Genomic DNA, 16,085 nt, shown 5'->3' with positions numbered 1-16,085 from the left:
GGGCTTTTTATTTTATTAGGGGGCTTAGATTAGGTGTAATTATCTTAAAATTCTTGTAATATTTTTTTATTTTTTGTAATTTAGTGTTTGGGTTTTTTTTGTAATATAGTTTAGTGTATTTAATTGTATTTTAGTTGAGATAATTGTAGTTTATTTAATTAATTTATTGATAGGGTAGTGTTAGGTGTAATGGTAACTTAGGTTAGGATTTATTTTACAGGGAATTTGGTAATTATTTTAACTAGGTAGCTATTAAATAGTTAGTAACTATTTAATAGCTATTGTACCTAGTTAAAATAAATACAAAGTTACCTGTAAAATAAATATAAACCCTAAAATAGCTATAATGTAATTATTAATTATATTGTAGCTATCTTAGGGTTTATTTTATAGGTAAGTATTTAGTTTTAAATAGGAATAATTTAGTTAATAATATTAATATTATTTAGATTTATTTCAATAATAATTAAGTTAGGGGGTGTTAGGGTTAGACTTAGGTTTAGGGGTTAATATATTTAATATAGGTGGCGGTGGTGTAGGGGGATTAGATTAGGGGTGAATAAATGTAATATATGTGGCGGTGGTGTAGGGGGATCATATTAGGGGGTAATATATTTAAAATAGGTGGCGGCGGGGTAGGGGGCTCAGATTAGGGGTTAATATAATTAATGTAGGTGGCGGCGGGGTAGGGGGCTCAGATTAGGGGTTAATATAGTTAATGTAGGTGGCGGCGGGTTAGGGGGCTCACATTAGGGGTTAATATAGTTAATGTAGGTGGCGGCAGTGTAGGGGGATTAGATTAGGGGTTAATACATATAATATAGGTGTGAGAGGGGGGATTGTGGATAGAGGGGTATACGTGTCGGGCTATTTTTGGGAGGCGTGTTAGACAGTAACGGGGGATTTAATATTTTAGTAAGTTTTTTTATGCTGCGGCAGTTTCTAAAGTGCCGTAAGTCACTGGCGACTCCAGAAATTTGTACTTACGCTGATTTCTGGACATCGCTAGTTTGTCCGACTTACTGCACTTTAGCAACTGTCGTCGCCGTATATGTGATAGGTCGATGTGCAAGGTGAAACTACCGGCGGCGCAGGTTTCCATGCTTGCGCCGAAACCTGCACTGTATATCGGATTGTACCCCTGATCATTTGTTTGTTCAGCATTAAGTGAGACTTCAGTCTTAACATCACCTGTACAGATATTGTCACTAATTTCCTGCTTCACAGCTTCCAGCTGACTATTGAGATACAAAACATTTGTTTGCTCAGCATTAAGTGTGACTTCAGTTTCAACATCACACTCATCTGTGCCCTGCGTCCCTCAGACACCTAAGTATTAATTCTCACTAATAAACTTAACACATATTTATTTTTAAATTTATGTTTTCACATCCACCTTTAGCATTTCCTTTGCGCAATCTATATCTTTTGTTTTTTATTACAGGAAGAGGAAACAGGGGCACGACTCACCGGAATTTGGGGTGACGGTGGCACAATCTCCTCCTCAGAATCAAATTCCCCAATCATCAGCTCTTCCAATTCTTCCATTCTCACAGGCACTCCGGCTGAACGATCCATGCTGCAGCAACTGGTATCAGACAGAATGACAGATCCTGCAAGCTGTGAAGACGAGATGGAAAGAGGGTTTGGGGCCTGTAACCTAACTTCTTAAAGATAAGCTAAACCCCACCCTCACTAATGCAACATTGTTGCCACTTCACAGCAGCACACTCCTAAGGGATTTAATTCTTATGTTTGTTCCGGGCTATTCTGCCCTCCACTGTCTGACATGCACACGCATATATGCACAAACACACACACATGTACACACACATATCCGCAAACACACACACAGACATGCACACACATATGCACAAACACTCACACACAAACAGACATGCACAAACACACACACATGTACACACACATATATGCACAAACACACACACACAGACATGCACACACATATATGCGCAAACACACACACACACACACAAAAACAGACATGCACACACATATATGCAAAAACACACACACAGACATGTACACACATATATGCACAAACACACACACACACAGAAATGCACACACATATATGTGCAAACACACACATACTCAAACAGACATGCACACACATATATGCACAAACACACACACACAAACAGACATCCTCACACATATATGCGCAAACACACACACACACACACACAAACAGACATGCACACACATATATGCATAAACACACACACAGACAGACACGCACACACATATATGCACAAACACACACACACACACAGACATGCACACACATATATGCACAAACACACCACACACACACATATATGCACAAACACACACACACAGACATGCACACACATATATGCGCAAACACAGACAAACAGACATGCACACACATATATGCACAAACACACACAGATATGCACACACATATATACACAAACACACACACACATATATGCACAAACACACACACACACACAGACATGCACACACATATATGCGCAAACACACACACACAAACAGACATGCACACACATATATGCACAAACACACACACACACAGACATGCACACACATATATGCACAAACACACACACACAGACATGCACACACATATATGCACAAACACACACACACAAACAGACATGCACACACATATATGCACAAACACACACAAACAGATATGCACACACACATATATGCACAAACACACACACAGACAGACATGCACACACATATATGCACAAACACACACACACAGACATGCACACACATATATGCACAAACACACACACACAAACAGACATGCACACACATATATGCACAAACACACACAAACAGACATGCACACACACATATATGCACAAACACACACACACAGACATGCACACACATATATGCACAAACACACACACAAACAGACATGCACACATATATATGCACAAACACACACAGACATGCACACACATATATGCACAAACACACACACACTTAGACATGCACACACATATATGCGCAAACACACACACACACACAAACAGAAATGCACATACATATATGCACAAACACACACACACACAGACATGCACACACACATATATGCACACACACACAAACATGCACACACATATATGCACAAACACACACAAAGACATGCACACACACACAAACAGACATGCACACACACATATATGCACAAACACACACACACACACACAGACATGCACACACATATATGCGCAAACACACAAACACAAACAGGCATGCACACACATATATGCACAAACACACACAAACAGGCATGCACACACATATATGCACAAACACACACACACAGACATGCACACACATATATGCACAAACACACACACACAAACAGACATGCACACACATATATGCACAAACACTCACACACAAACAGACATGCACACACATATATGCACAAACACACACACACAAACAGACATGCACACACATATATGCACAAACACACACACAGACATGCACACATATATGCACAAACACACAGACATACATGCACAAACACACACACACAGACATGCACACACATATATGCACAAACACACACACAGACAGACATGCACACACATATATGCACAAACACACACAAACAGACATGCACACACATATGTGCGCAAACACACACACACAAACAGGCATGCACAAACACACACAGACATGCACACACATATATGCGCAAACACACACACACAAACAGACATGCACACACATATATGCACAAACACACACACACAGACATGCACACACATATATGCACAAACACACACACACACACAAACAGACATGCACACACATATATGCACAAACACTCACACACAAACAGACATGCACACACATATATGCACAAACACACACACACAAACAGACATGCACACACATATATGCACAAACACACACACAGACATGCACATACATATATGCACAAACACACAGACATCCACACACATATATGCACAAACACACACACACAAATAGACATGCACACACATATATGCACAAACACTCACACACAAACAGACATGCACACACATATATGCACAAACACACAGACACAAACAGACATGCACACACATATATGCACAAACACACAGACATACATGCACAAACACACACAGACATGCACACACATATATGCACAAACACACACACAGACAGACATGCACACACATAAATACACAAACAGACATGCACACACATATATGCGCAAACACACACACACAAACAGGCATGCACACACATATATGCACAAACACACACACAGACATGCACACACATAAATGCACACACACACACAAACAGACATGCACACACATATATGCACAAACACTCACACACAAACAGACATGCACACACATATATGCACAAACACACACACACAAACAGACATGCACACACATATATGCACAAACACACACACAGACATCCACACACATATATGCACAAACACACACAGACATCCACACACATATATGCACAAACACACACACACAGTCATGCACACACAGATATGCACATACACACACAGACATGCACACACATATATGCACAAACACACACACAGAGACATGCACACACATATATGCACAGACACACACACACAGAGACATGCACAAACATATATGCACAAACACAGGGGGCTTAGATTAGGTGTAATTAGCTTAAAATTCTTGTAATATTTTTTTATTTTTTGTAATTTAGTGTTTGGTTTTTTTTTTGTAATATAGTTTAGTGTATTTAATTGTATTTTAGTTGAGATAATTGTAGTTTATTTAATTAATTTATTGATAGGGTAGTGTTAGGTGTAATGGTAACTTAGGTTAGGATTTATTTTACAGGGAATTTGGTAATTATTTTAACTAGGTAGCTATTAAATAGTTAGTAACTATTTAATAGCTATTGTACCTAGTTAAAATAAATACAAAGTTACCTGTAAAATAAATATAAACCCTAAAATAGCTATAATGTAATTATTAATTATATTGTAGCTATCTTAGGGTTTATTTTATAGGTATATGCGCAAACACACACACACAAACAGACATGCACAAACACACACACATGTACACACACATATCCGCAAACACACACACAGACATGCACACACATATGCACAAACACTCACACACAAACAGACATCCACACACATATATGCACAAACACACACACAGACATCCACACACATATATGCACAAACACACACAGACATCCACACACATATATGCACAAACACACACACACAGTCATGCACACACAGATATGCACATACACACACAGACATGCACACACATATATGCACAAACACACACACAGAGACATGCACACACATATATGCACAGACACACACACACAGAGACATGCACAAACATATATGCACAAACACACACAAACAGACATGCACACACATATATATCATCGTTCTTCAACTCCTCCGCTCCCCGCCGGCTGGTTGGAACAGGACCTTCTCCGCTGGTCTTCAGGACAGGTAAGGACCACTTGGGGGTTAGACTTAGGTTTTTTTAAGGAGGGATCGGGTGGGTTTTAAAGTAGGGGTGTGTGGGTGGTGGGTTGTAAATGGCGGGGGGGGGGGGTTGTTCTTTTTTTACAGGTAAAAGAGCTGATTACTTTGGGGCAATGCCCCGCAAAAGGCCCTTTTAAGGGCTGGTAATAGAGCTGATTAGTTTTATAATTTAGTTTAGGGTAGGGAAATTTTATTATTTGGGGAGGCTTTTTATTTTATTAGGGGGCTTAGATTAGGTGTAATTAGCTTAAAATTCTTGTAATATTTTTTTATTTTTTGTAATTTAGTGTTTGGTTTTTTTTTGTAATATAGTTTAGTGTATTTAATTGTATTTTAGTTGAGATAATTGTAGTTTATTTAATTAATTTATTGATAGGGTAGTGTTAGGTGTAATGGTAACTTAGGTTAGGATTTATTTTACAGGGAATTTGGTAATTATTTTAACTATGTAGCTATTAAATAGTTAGTAACTATTTAATAGCTATTGTACCTAGTTAAAATAAATACAAAGTTACCTGTAAAATAAATATAAACCCTAAAATAGCTATAATGTAATTATTAATTATATTGTAGCTATCTTAGGGTTTATTTTATAGGTATATGCGCAAACACACACACACAAACAGACATGCACAAACACACACACATGTACACACACATATCCGCAAACACACACACAGACATGCACACACATATGCACAAACACTCACACACAAACAGACATCCACACACATATATGCACAAACACACACACAGACATGCACACACATATATGCGCAAACACACACACACACTCAAACAAACATGCACACACATATATGCACAAACACACACACAGACAGACATGTATACACATATATGCGCATACACACAAACACACACACAGACATGCACACACATATATGTACAAACACTCACACACAAACAGACATCCACACACATATATGCACAAACACACAAACAGACATGCACACACATATATGCACAAACACACACACACAGACATGCACACACATATATGCGCAAACACACACACACACAAACAGACATGCACACACATATATGCAAAAACACACACACACAAACAGACATGCACACACATATATGCACAAACACACACACACAGACATGCACACACATATATGCACAAACACACACACACACACAAACAGACATGCACACACATATATGCACAAACACTCACACACAAACAGACATGCACACACATATATGCACAAACACACAAACACAAACAGACATGCACACACATATATGCACAAACACACACACAGACATGCACATACATATATGCACAAACACACAGACATCCACACACATATATGCACAAACACACACACACAAATAGACATGCACACACATATATGCACAAACACTCACACACAAACAGACATGCACACACATATATGCACAAACACCCAGACACAAACAGACATGCACACACATATATGCACAAACACACACACAGACATGCACACACATATATGCACAAACACACAGACATACATGCACAAACACACACACACACACAGACATGCACACACATATATGCACAAACACACAGACAGACATGCACACACATAAATACACAAACAGACATGCACACACATATATGCGCAAACACACACACACAAACAGGCATGCACACACATATATGCACAAACACACACACACACAGACATGCACACACATAAATGCACACACACACACAAACAGACATGCACACACATATATGCACAAACACTCACACACAAACAGACATGCACACACATATATGCACAAACACACACACACAAACAGACATGCACACACATATATGCACAAACACACACACAGACATCCACACACATATATGCACAAACACACACAGACATCCACACACATATATGCACAAACACACACACACAGTCATGCACACACAGATATGCACATACACACACAGACATGCACACACATATATGCACAAACACACACACAGAGACATGCACACACATATATGCACAGACACACACACACAGAGACATGCACAAACATATATGCACAAACACACACAAACAGACATGCACACACATATATATCATCGTTCTTCAACTCCTCCGCTCCGCGCCGGCTGGTTGGAACAGGACCTTCTCCGCTGGTCTTCAGGACAGGTAAGGACCACTTGGGGGTTAGACTTAGGTTTTTTTAAGGAGGGATCGGGTGGGTTTTAAAGTAGGGGTGTGTGGGTGGTGGGTTGTAATGGCGGGGGGGGGGGTTGTTATTTTTTTACAGGTAAAAGAGCTGATTACTTTGGGGCAATGCCCCGCAAAAGGCCCTTTTAAGGGCTGGTAATAGAGCTGATTAGTTTTATAATTTAGTTTAGGGTAGGGAAATTTTATTATTTGGGGAGGCTTTTTATTTTATTAGGGGGCTTAGATTAGGTGTAATTAGCTTAAAATTCTTGTAATATTTTTTTATTTTTTGTAATTTAGTGTTTGGTTTTTTTTTGTAATATAGTTTAGTGTATTTAATTGTATTTTAGTTGAGATAATTGTAGTTTATTTAATTAATTTATTGATAGGGTAGTGTTAGGTGTAATGGTAACTTAGGTTAGGATTTATTTTACAGGGAATTTGGTAATTATTTTAACTATGTAGCTATTAAATAGTTAGTAACTATTTAATAGCTATTGTACCTAGTTAAAATAAATACAAAGTTACCTGTAAAATAAATATAAACCCTAAAATAGCTATAATGTAATTATTAATTATATTGTAGCTATCTTAGGGTTTATTTTATAGGTATATGCGCAAACACACACACACAAACAGACATGCACAAACACACACACATGTACACACACATATCCGCAACACACACACAGACATGCACACACATATGCACAAACACTCACACACAAACAGACATCCACACACATATATGCACAAACACACACACAGACATGCACACACATATATGCGCAAACACACACACACACTCAAACAAACATGCACACACATATATGCACAAACACACACACAGACAGACATGTATACACATATATGCGCATACACACAAACACACACACAGACATGCACACACATATATGTACAAACACTCACACACAAACAGACATCCACACACATATATGCACAAACACACAAACAGACATGCACACACATATATGCACAAACACACACACACAGACATGCACACACATATATGCGCAAACACACACACACACAAACAGACATGCACACACATATATGCAAAAACACACACACACAAACAGACATGCACACACATATATGCACAAACACACACACACAGACATGCACACACATATATGCACAAACACACACACACACACAAACAGACATGCACACACATATATGCACAAACACTCACACACAAACAGACATGCACACACATATATGCACAAACACACAAACACAAACAGACATGCACACACATATATGCACAAACACACACACAGACATGCACATACATATATGCACAAACACACAGACATCCACACACATATATGCACAAACACACACACACAAATAGACATGCACACACATATATGCACAAACACTCACACACAAACAGACATGCACACACATATATGCACAAACACCCAGACACAAACAGACATGCACACACATATATGCACAAACACACACACAGACATGCACACACATATATGCACAAACACACAGACATACATGCACAAACACACACACACACACAGACATGCACACACATATATGCACAAACACACAGACAGACATGCACACACATAAATACACAAACAGACATGCACACACATATATGCGCAAACACACACACACAAACAGGCATGCACACACATATATGCACAAACACACACACACACAGACATGCACACACATAAATGCACACACACACACAAACAGACATGCACACACATATATGCACAAACACTCACACACAAACAGACATGCACACACATATATGCACAAACACACACACACAAACAGACATGCACACACATATATGCACAAACACACACACAGACATCCACACACATATATGCACAAACACACACAGACATCCACACACATATATGCACAAACACACACACACAGTCATGCACACACAGATATGCACATACACACACAGACATGCACACACATATATGCACAAACACACACACAGAGACATGCACACACATATATGCACAGACACACACACACAGAGACATGCACAAACATATATGCACAAACACACACAAACAGACATGCACACACATATATATCATCGTTCTTCAACTCCTCCGCTCCGCGCCGGCTGGTTGGAACAGGACCTTCTCCGCTGGTCTTCAGGACAGGTAAGGACCACTTGGGGGTTAGACTTAGGTTTTTTTAAGGAGGGATCGGGTGGGTTTTAAAGTAGGGGTGTGTGGGTGGTGGGTTGTAATGGCGGGGGGGGGGTTGTTATTTTTTTACAGGTAAAAGAGCTGATTACTTTGGGGCAATGCCCCGCAAAAGGCCCTTTTAAGGGCTGGTAATAGAGCTGATTAGTTTTATAATTTAGTTTAGGGTAGGGAAATTTTATTATTTGGGGAGGCTTTTTATTTTATTAGGGGGCTTAGATTAGGTGTAATTAGCTTAAAATTCTTGTAATATTTTTTTATTTTTTGTAATTTAGTGTTTGTTTTTTTTTGTAATATAGTTTAGTGTATTTAATTGTATTTTAGTTGAGATAATTGTAGTTTATTTAATTAATTTATTGATAGGGTAGTGTTAGGTGTAATGGTAACTTAGGTTAGGATTTATTTTACAGGGAATTTGGTAATTATTTTAACTAGGTAGCTATTAAATAGTTAGTAACTATTTAATAGCTATTGTACCTAGTTAAAATAAATACAAAGTTACCTGTAAAATAAATATAAACCCTAAAATAGCTATAATGTAATTATTAATTATATTGTAGCTATCTTAGGGTTTATTTTATAGGTATATGCGCAAACACACACACACAAACAGACATGCACAAACACACACACATGTACACACACATATCCGCAAACACACACAGACATGCACACACATATATGCGCAAACACACACACACACACACACACACACACACAAACAGACATGCACACACATATATGCAAAAACACACACACAGACATATACACACATATATGCACAAACACACACACACACAGAAATGCACACACATATATGTGCAAACACACACATACTCAAACAGACATGCACACACATATATGCACAAACACACACACACAAACAGACATCCTCACACATATATGCGCAAACACACACACACACAAACAGACATGCACACACATATATGCATAAACACACACACAGACAGACACGCACACACATATATGCACAAACACACACACACACAGACATGCATACACATATATGCACAAACACACACACACATATATGCACAAACACACACACACACACAAACAGACATGCACACACATATATGCATAAACACACACACAGACAGACACGCACACACATATATGCACAAACACACACACACACACACACAGACATGCACACACATATATGCGCAAACACAGACAAACAGACATGCACACACATATATGCACAAACACACACAGATATGCACACACATATATACACATACACACATATATATGCACAAACACACACACACACACACAGACATGCACACACATATATGCGCAAACACACACACACAAACAGACATGCACACACATATATGCACAAACACACACACACACATACATGCACACACATATATGCGCAAACACACACACACAGACATGCACACGCATATATGCACAAACACACACACAGACAGACATGCACACCCATATATGCACAAACACACACACACAGACATGCACACACATATATGCACAAACACACACACACAAACAGACATGCACACACATATATGCACAAACACACACAAACAGACATGCACACACACATATATGCACAAACACACACACACAGACATGCACACACATATATGCACAAACACACACACAAACAGACATGCACACATATATATGCACAAACACACACAGACATGCACACACATATATGCAAAAACACACACACACTTAGACATGCACACACATATATGCGCAAACACACACACACACACACAAACAGAAATGCACATACATATATGCACAAACACACACACACAGACATGCACACACACATATATGCACACACACACACACACACAAACATGCACACACATATATGCACAAACACACACAAAGACATGCACACACACACAAACAGACATGCACACACACATATATGCACAAACACACACAGACATGCACACACATATATGCAAAAACACACACACACTTAGACATGCACACACACATATATGCACACACACACACACACAAACATGCACACACATATATGCACAAACACACACAAAGACATGCACACACACACAAACAGACATGCACACACACATATATGCACAAACACACACACACACACAGACATGCACACACATATATGCGCAAACACACACAAACAGGCATGCACACACATATATGCACAAACACACACAAACAGACATGCACACACATATATGCGCAAACACACACAAACAGGCATGCACACACATATATGCACAAACACACACAAACAGACATGCACACACATATATGCGCAAACACACACAAACAGGCATGCACACACATATATGCACAAACACACACACACACACAGACATGCACACACATATATGCACAAACACACACACCCAAACAGACATGCACACACATATATGCACAAACACACACACCCAAACAGACATGCACACACATATATGCACAAACACTCACACACAAACAGACATGCACACACATATATGCACAAACACACACACACAAACAGACATGCACACACATATATGCACAAACACACACACAGACATGCACACATATATGCACAAACACACAGACATACATGCACAAACACACACACACACAGACTTGCACACACATATATGCACAAACACACACACAGACAGACATGCACACACATATATGCACAAACACACACAAACAGACATGCACACACATATGTGCGCAAACACACACACACAAACAGGCATGCACAAACACACACAAACAGACATGCACACACATATATGCGCAAACACACACACACAAACAGGCATGCACACACATATATGCACAAACACACACACACAGACATGCACACACATATATGCACAAACACACACAAACAGACATGCACACACATATATGCACAAACACTCACACACAAACAAACATGCACACACATATATGCACAAACACACACACACAAACAGACATGCACACACATATATGCACAAACACACACACAGACATGCACATACATATATGCACAAACACACAGACATCCACACACATATATGCACAAACACACACACACAAATAGACATGCACACACATATATGCACAAACACTCACACACAAACAGACATGCACACACATATATGCACAAACACACAGACACAAACAGACATGCACACACATATATGCACAAACACACACACAGACATGCACACACATATATGCACAAACACACAGACATACATGCACAAACACACACACACAGACATGCACACACATATATGCACAAACACACACACAGACAGACATGCACACACATAAATGCACAAACACACTCAAACAGACATGCACACACATATATGCGCAAACACACACACACAAACAGGCATGCACACATATATATGCACAAACACACACACACAGAGACATGCACACACATAAATGCACACACACACACACAAACAGACATGCACACACATATATGCACAAACACTCACACACAAACAAACATGCACACACATATATGCACAAACACACACACACAAACAGACATGCACACACATATATGCACAAACACACACAGACATGCACACACATATATGCACAAACACACACACACACACAGACATCCACACACATATATGCACAAACACACACACACACACAGTCATGCACACACAGATATGCACATACACACACAGACATGCACACACATATATGCACAAACACACACACAGAGACATGCACACACATATATGCACAGACACACACACACACAGACATGCACAAACATATATGCACAAACAAACACACACAAACAGACATGCACACACATATATACGCAAACAAACACAGACAAACAGGCATGCACACACATATATATGCACAAACACACACACAGACATGCACACACATATATGCGCAAACACACACAGACATGCACAAACACACACACACACAGACATGCACACACATATATGCGCAAACACACACACAAACAGTCATGCACACACATATATGCACAAACACACACACATGCACGCACATATAAGCACAAAGACACACACAGACAGACATGCACACACATATATGCACAAACACACACACACACATACTGTATATGCGCAAACATAAACACACACACACACAAACAGACATAAGTAATCAAATGCCCTATTCTCCTGGCTTGCTATAATAACATAAGAGCCATAGAACTAACTCAACCATAACTATATAATAATAACTTATATTTATAACTTCAAATAAATAAACACAAACACAGAGTGTGGGAAAAGACCCATGGGTCACATTTATTGCAGAACAAGAGAACCGACTGGAAGCAGCAAGGCAAGCTATAACAGGTGGCGGCAATCTAGCTAGGAGAGTAAGCAACCCCCTGCTAGGAAGAAGGGCCGCACCCGTGAATGCCTACACAAGTGGAGCTTAGCTGCACGCAGAAGGCTTAGGGAGTTCTCGGCATCTTTAGAATGGGGGAGGGACCCCCAGGCATGCACCTGCAGAGACCACCCTCCTCTGTGCAGCCGTCACTCTACCTCTGATGGCAAACCGGGGCGCGGGCCAACCACCACAAGAGACAGCCCAACAAGCACAGCTCTTGCCGCCACACTCATAGGTGTAACAAAATAGCACGCCTCAAATTACATAGGAACAGGTCAATGCCCCTCTCAGAGAGGTACACCCGTCCCTGTAGAGGCTCCTCTCAGTCATTGTGATGTTCCCATGTTCCACAACAAAACCTCCTAACTGTACTAAGAAGATCCTAACCTCCCTATTAATCTTCTTTCAGACCTGAAAGGCCACCCTGTGGGACTGCATATGTTGCCACTCAATTCTGGGGATGATGTTGGACCACCCTAATTTTGCATGGAGGACCCACATCTGAAAAGTGCGCAGGTCAGACTGAATCACTGCACTCAGCTGCTTGCATGGTAAGAGCCCCATATCATCCCCCCCGATGTGAATGATCAGAACGTGGGGTTTCTCCCACCTGTGCAACGCCCCATGCAGTAACTCAGGCAGACCCTGCCAAGTCAGACCCCTACACCCCAACCATCTAATGGCGACTCTAGATGAGGGGAACCCCAGCTGACGCCCATCAGGTCTCGCGATCACTTGCAGCTCTAACCAGTGAATGTAGGAGTGACCCATGATCCACACTCTCAATGGACCATCCCTCAGCCCTGAAAAGAAACAAGAGTTAACCAGGGAACATAGCAAAAGAAAACAATCATTTTACACAGTTAAAGGCTAACATACAACAAATACCTCTTAGACCTCCATCTCCCCAGCGCTCTAATATGGTCGGCAGACCAACCTAAACTTGCAGCAGTGGTAGCTGCTCCAACCCTGAATGAGTGAGGAGCAATGACCCTCGGGTCAAGGTCCACTCGAGATGCTGCCCAGCCCAGAACTCTCCGGAATTGGAATCTTGTCAACGGGGAACCATCCCTGTGAACAAGAAATTGTGACTAACCCTCCTGACGCACGTCCATGTGGGCCCTGATGAGTCTGACTGGGCAACAAGCTGAGCCTTCGTGGGCCGGCAAAGATATCCAAGCTCCTCTCCCTTCTTGGTCTGTTTTTGATCTAGGAAGAAATACAAGAATAGACGACTCGTCATTCTTGACATGAGATGCCTGAAGACCTCCAGGCTTGTTCCTCGAGGGGGGGACCAATTCCTCCACCCTGAGTGCCCTGGGGAAAGCCAGCCCGAAGGTGGCCGAGAACAGAATAGCCTCATAGGCAGATTAACACACTGCCGGCAAAGTCTGACACAGAACAATCAAGCGCTCGATAGTAACAGGCTCCCTAACATCCTTTGTTCTGGGCACATATGTCCCCAACCCCTCAACACCTGCCTAACCAGGAAGGTCCTAGAGGAGTCAGTGAGGCCATACAGCTTACAGAAGAAGGAAACGGCGGTCAGTCGAGACCCGACAGCCCCCTTTGATACCCCATTAACTTTAAGCTTGGTAATCCATTCCAAAAGACCCATTGGTCGCCATCACAAGATGTTCGGCCCATCCTGTCACAGAAAGCAATCCACTCCGTCCAGTGCTTCAC

The sequence above is a fragment of the Bombina bombina genome, chromosome 7 (genome assembly GCF_027579735.1).
Source record: "Bombina bombina isolate aBomBom1 chromosome 7, aBomBom1.pri, whole genome shotgun sequence".
In the NCBI taxonomy this organism is placed as follows: domain Eukaryota; kingdom Metazoa; phylum Chordata; class Amphibia; order Anura; family Bombinatoridae; genus Bombina; species Bombina bombina.
Note: the sequence above shows the minus strand (reverse complement) of the source record.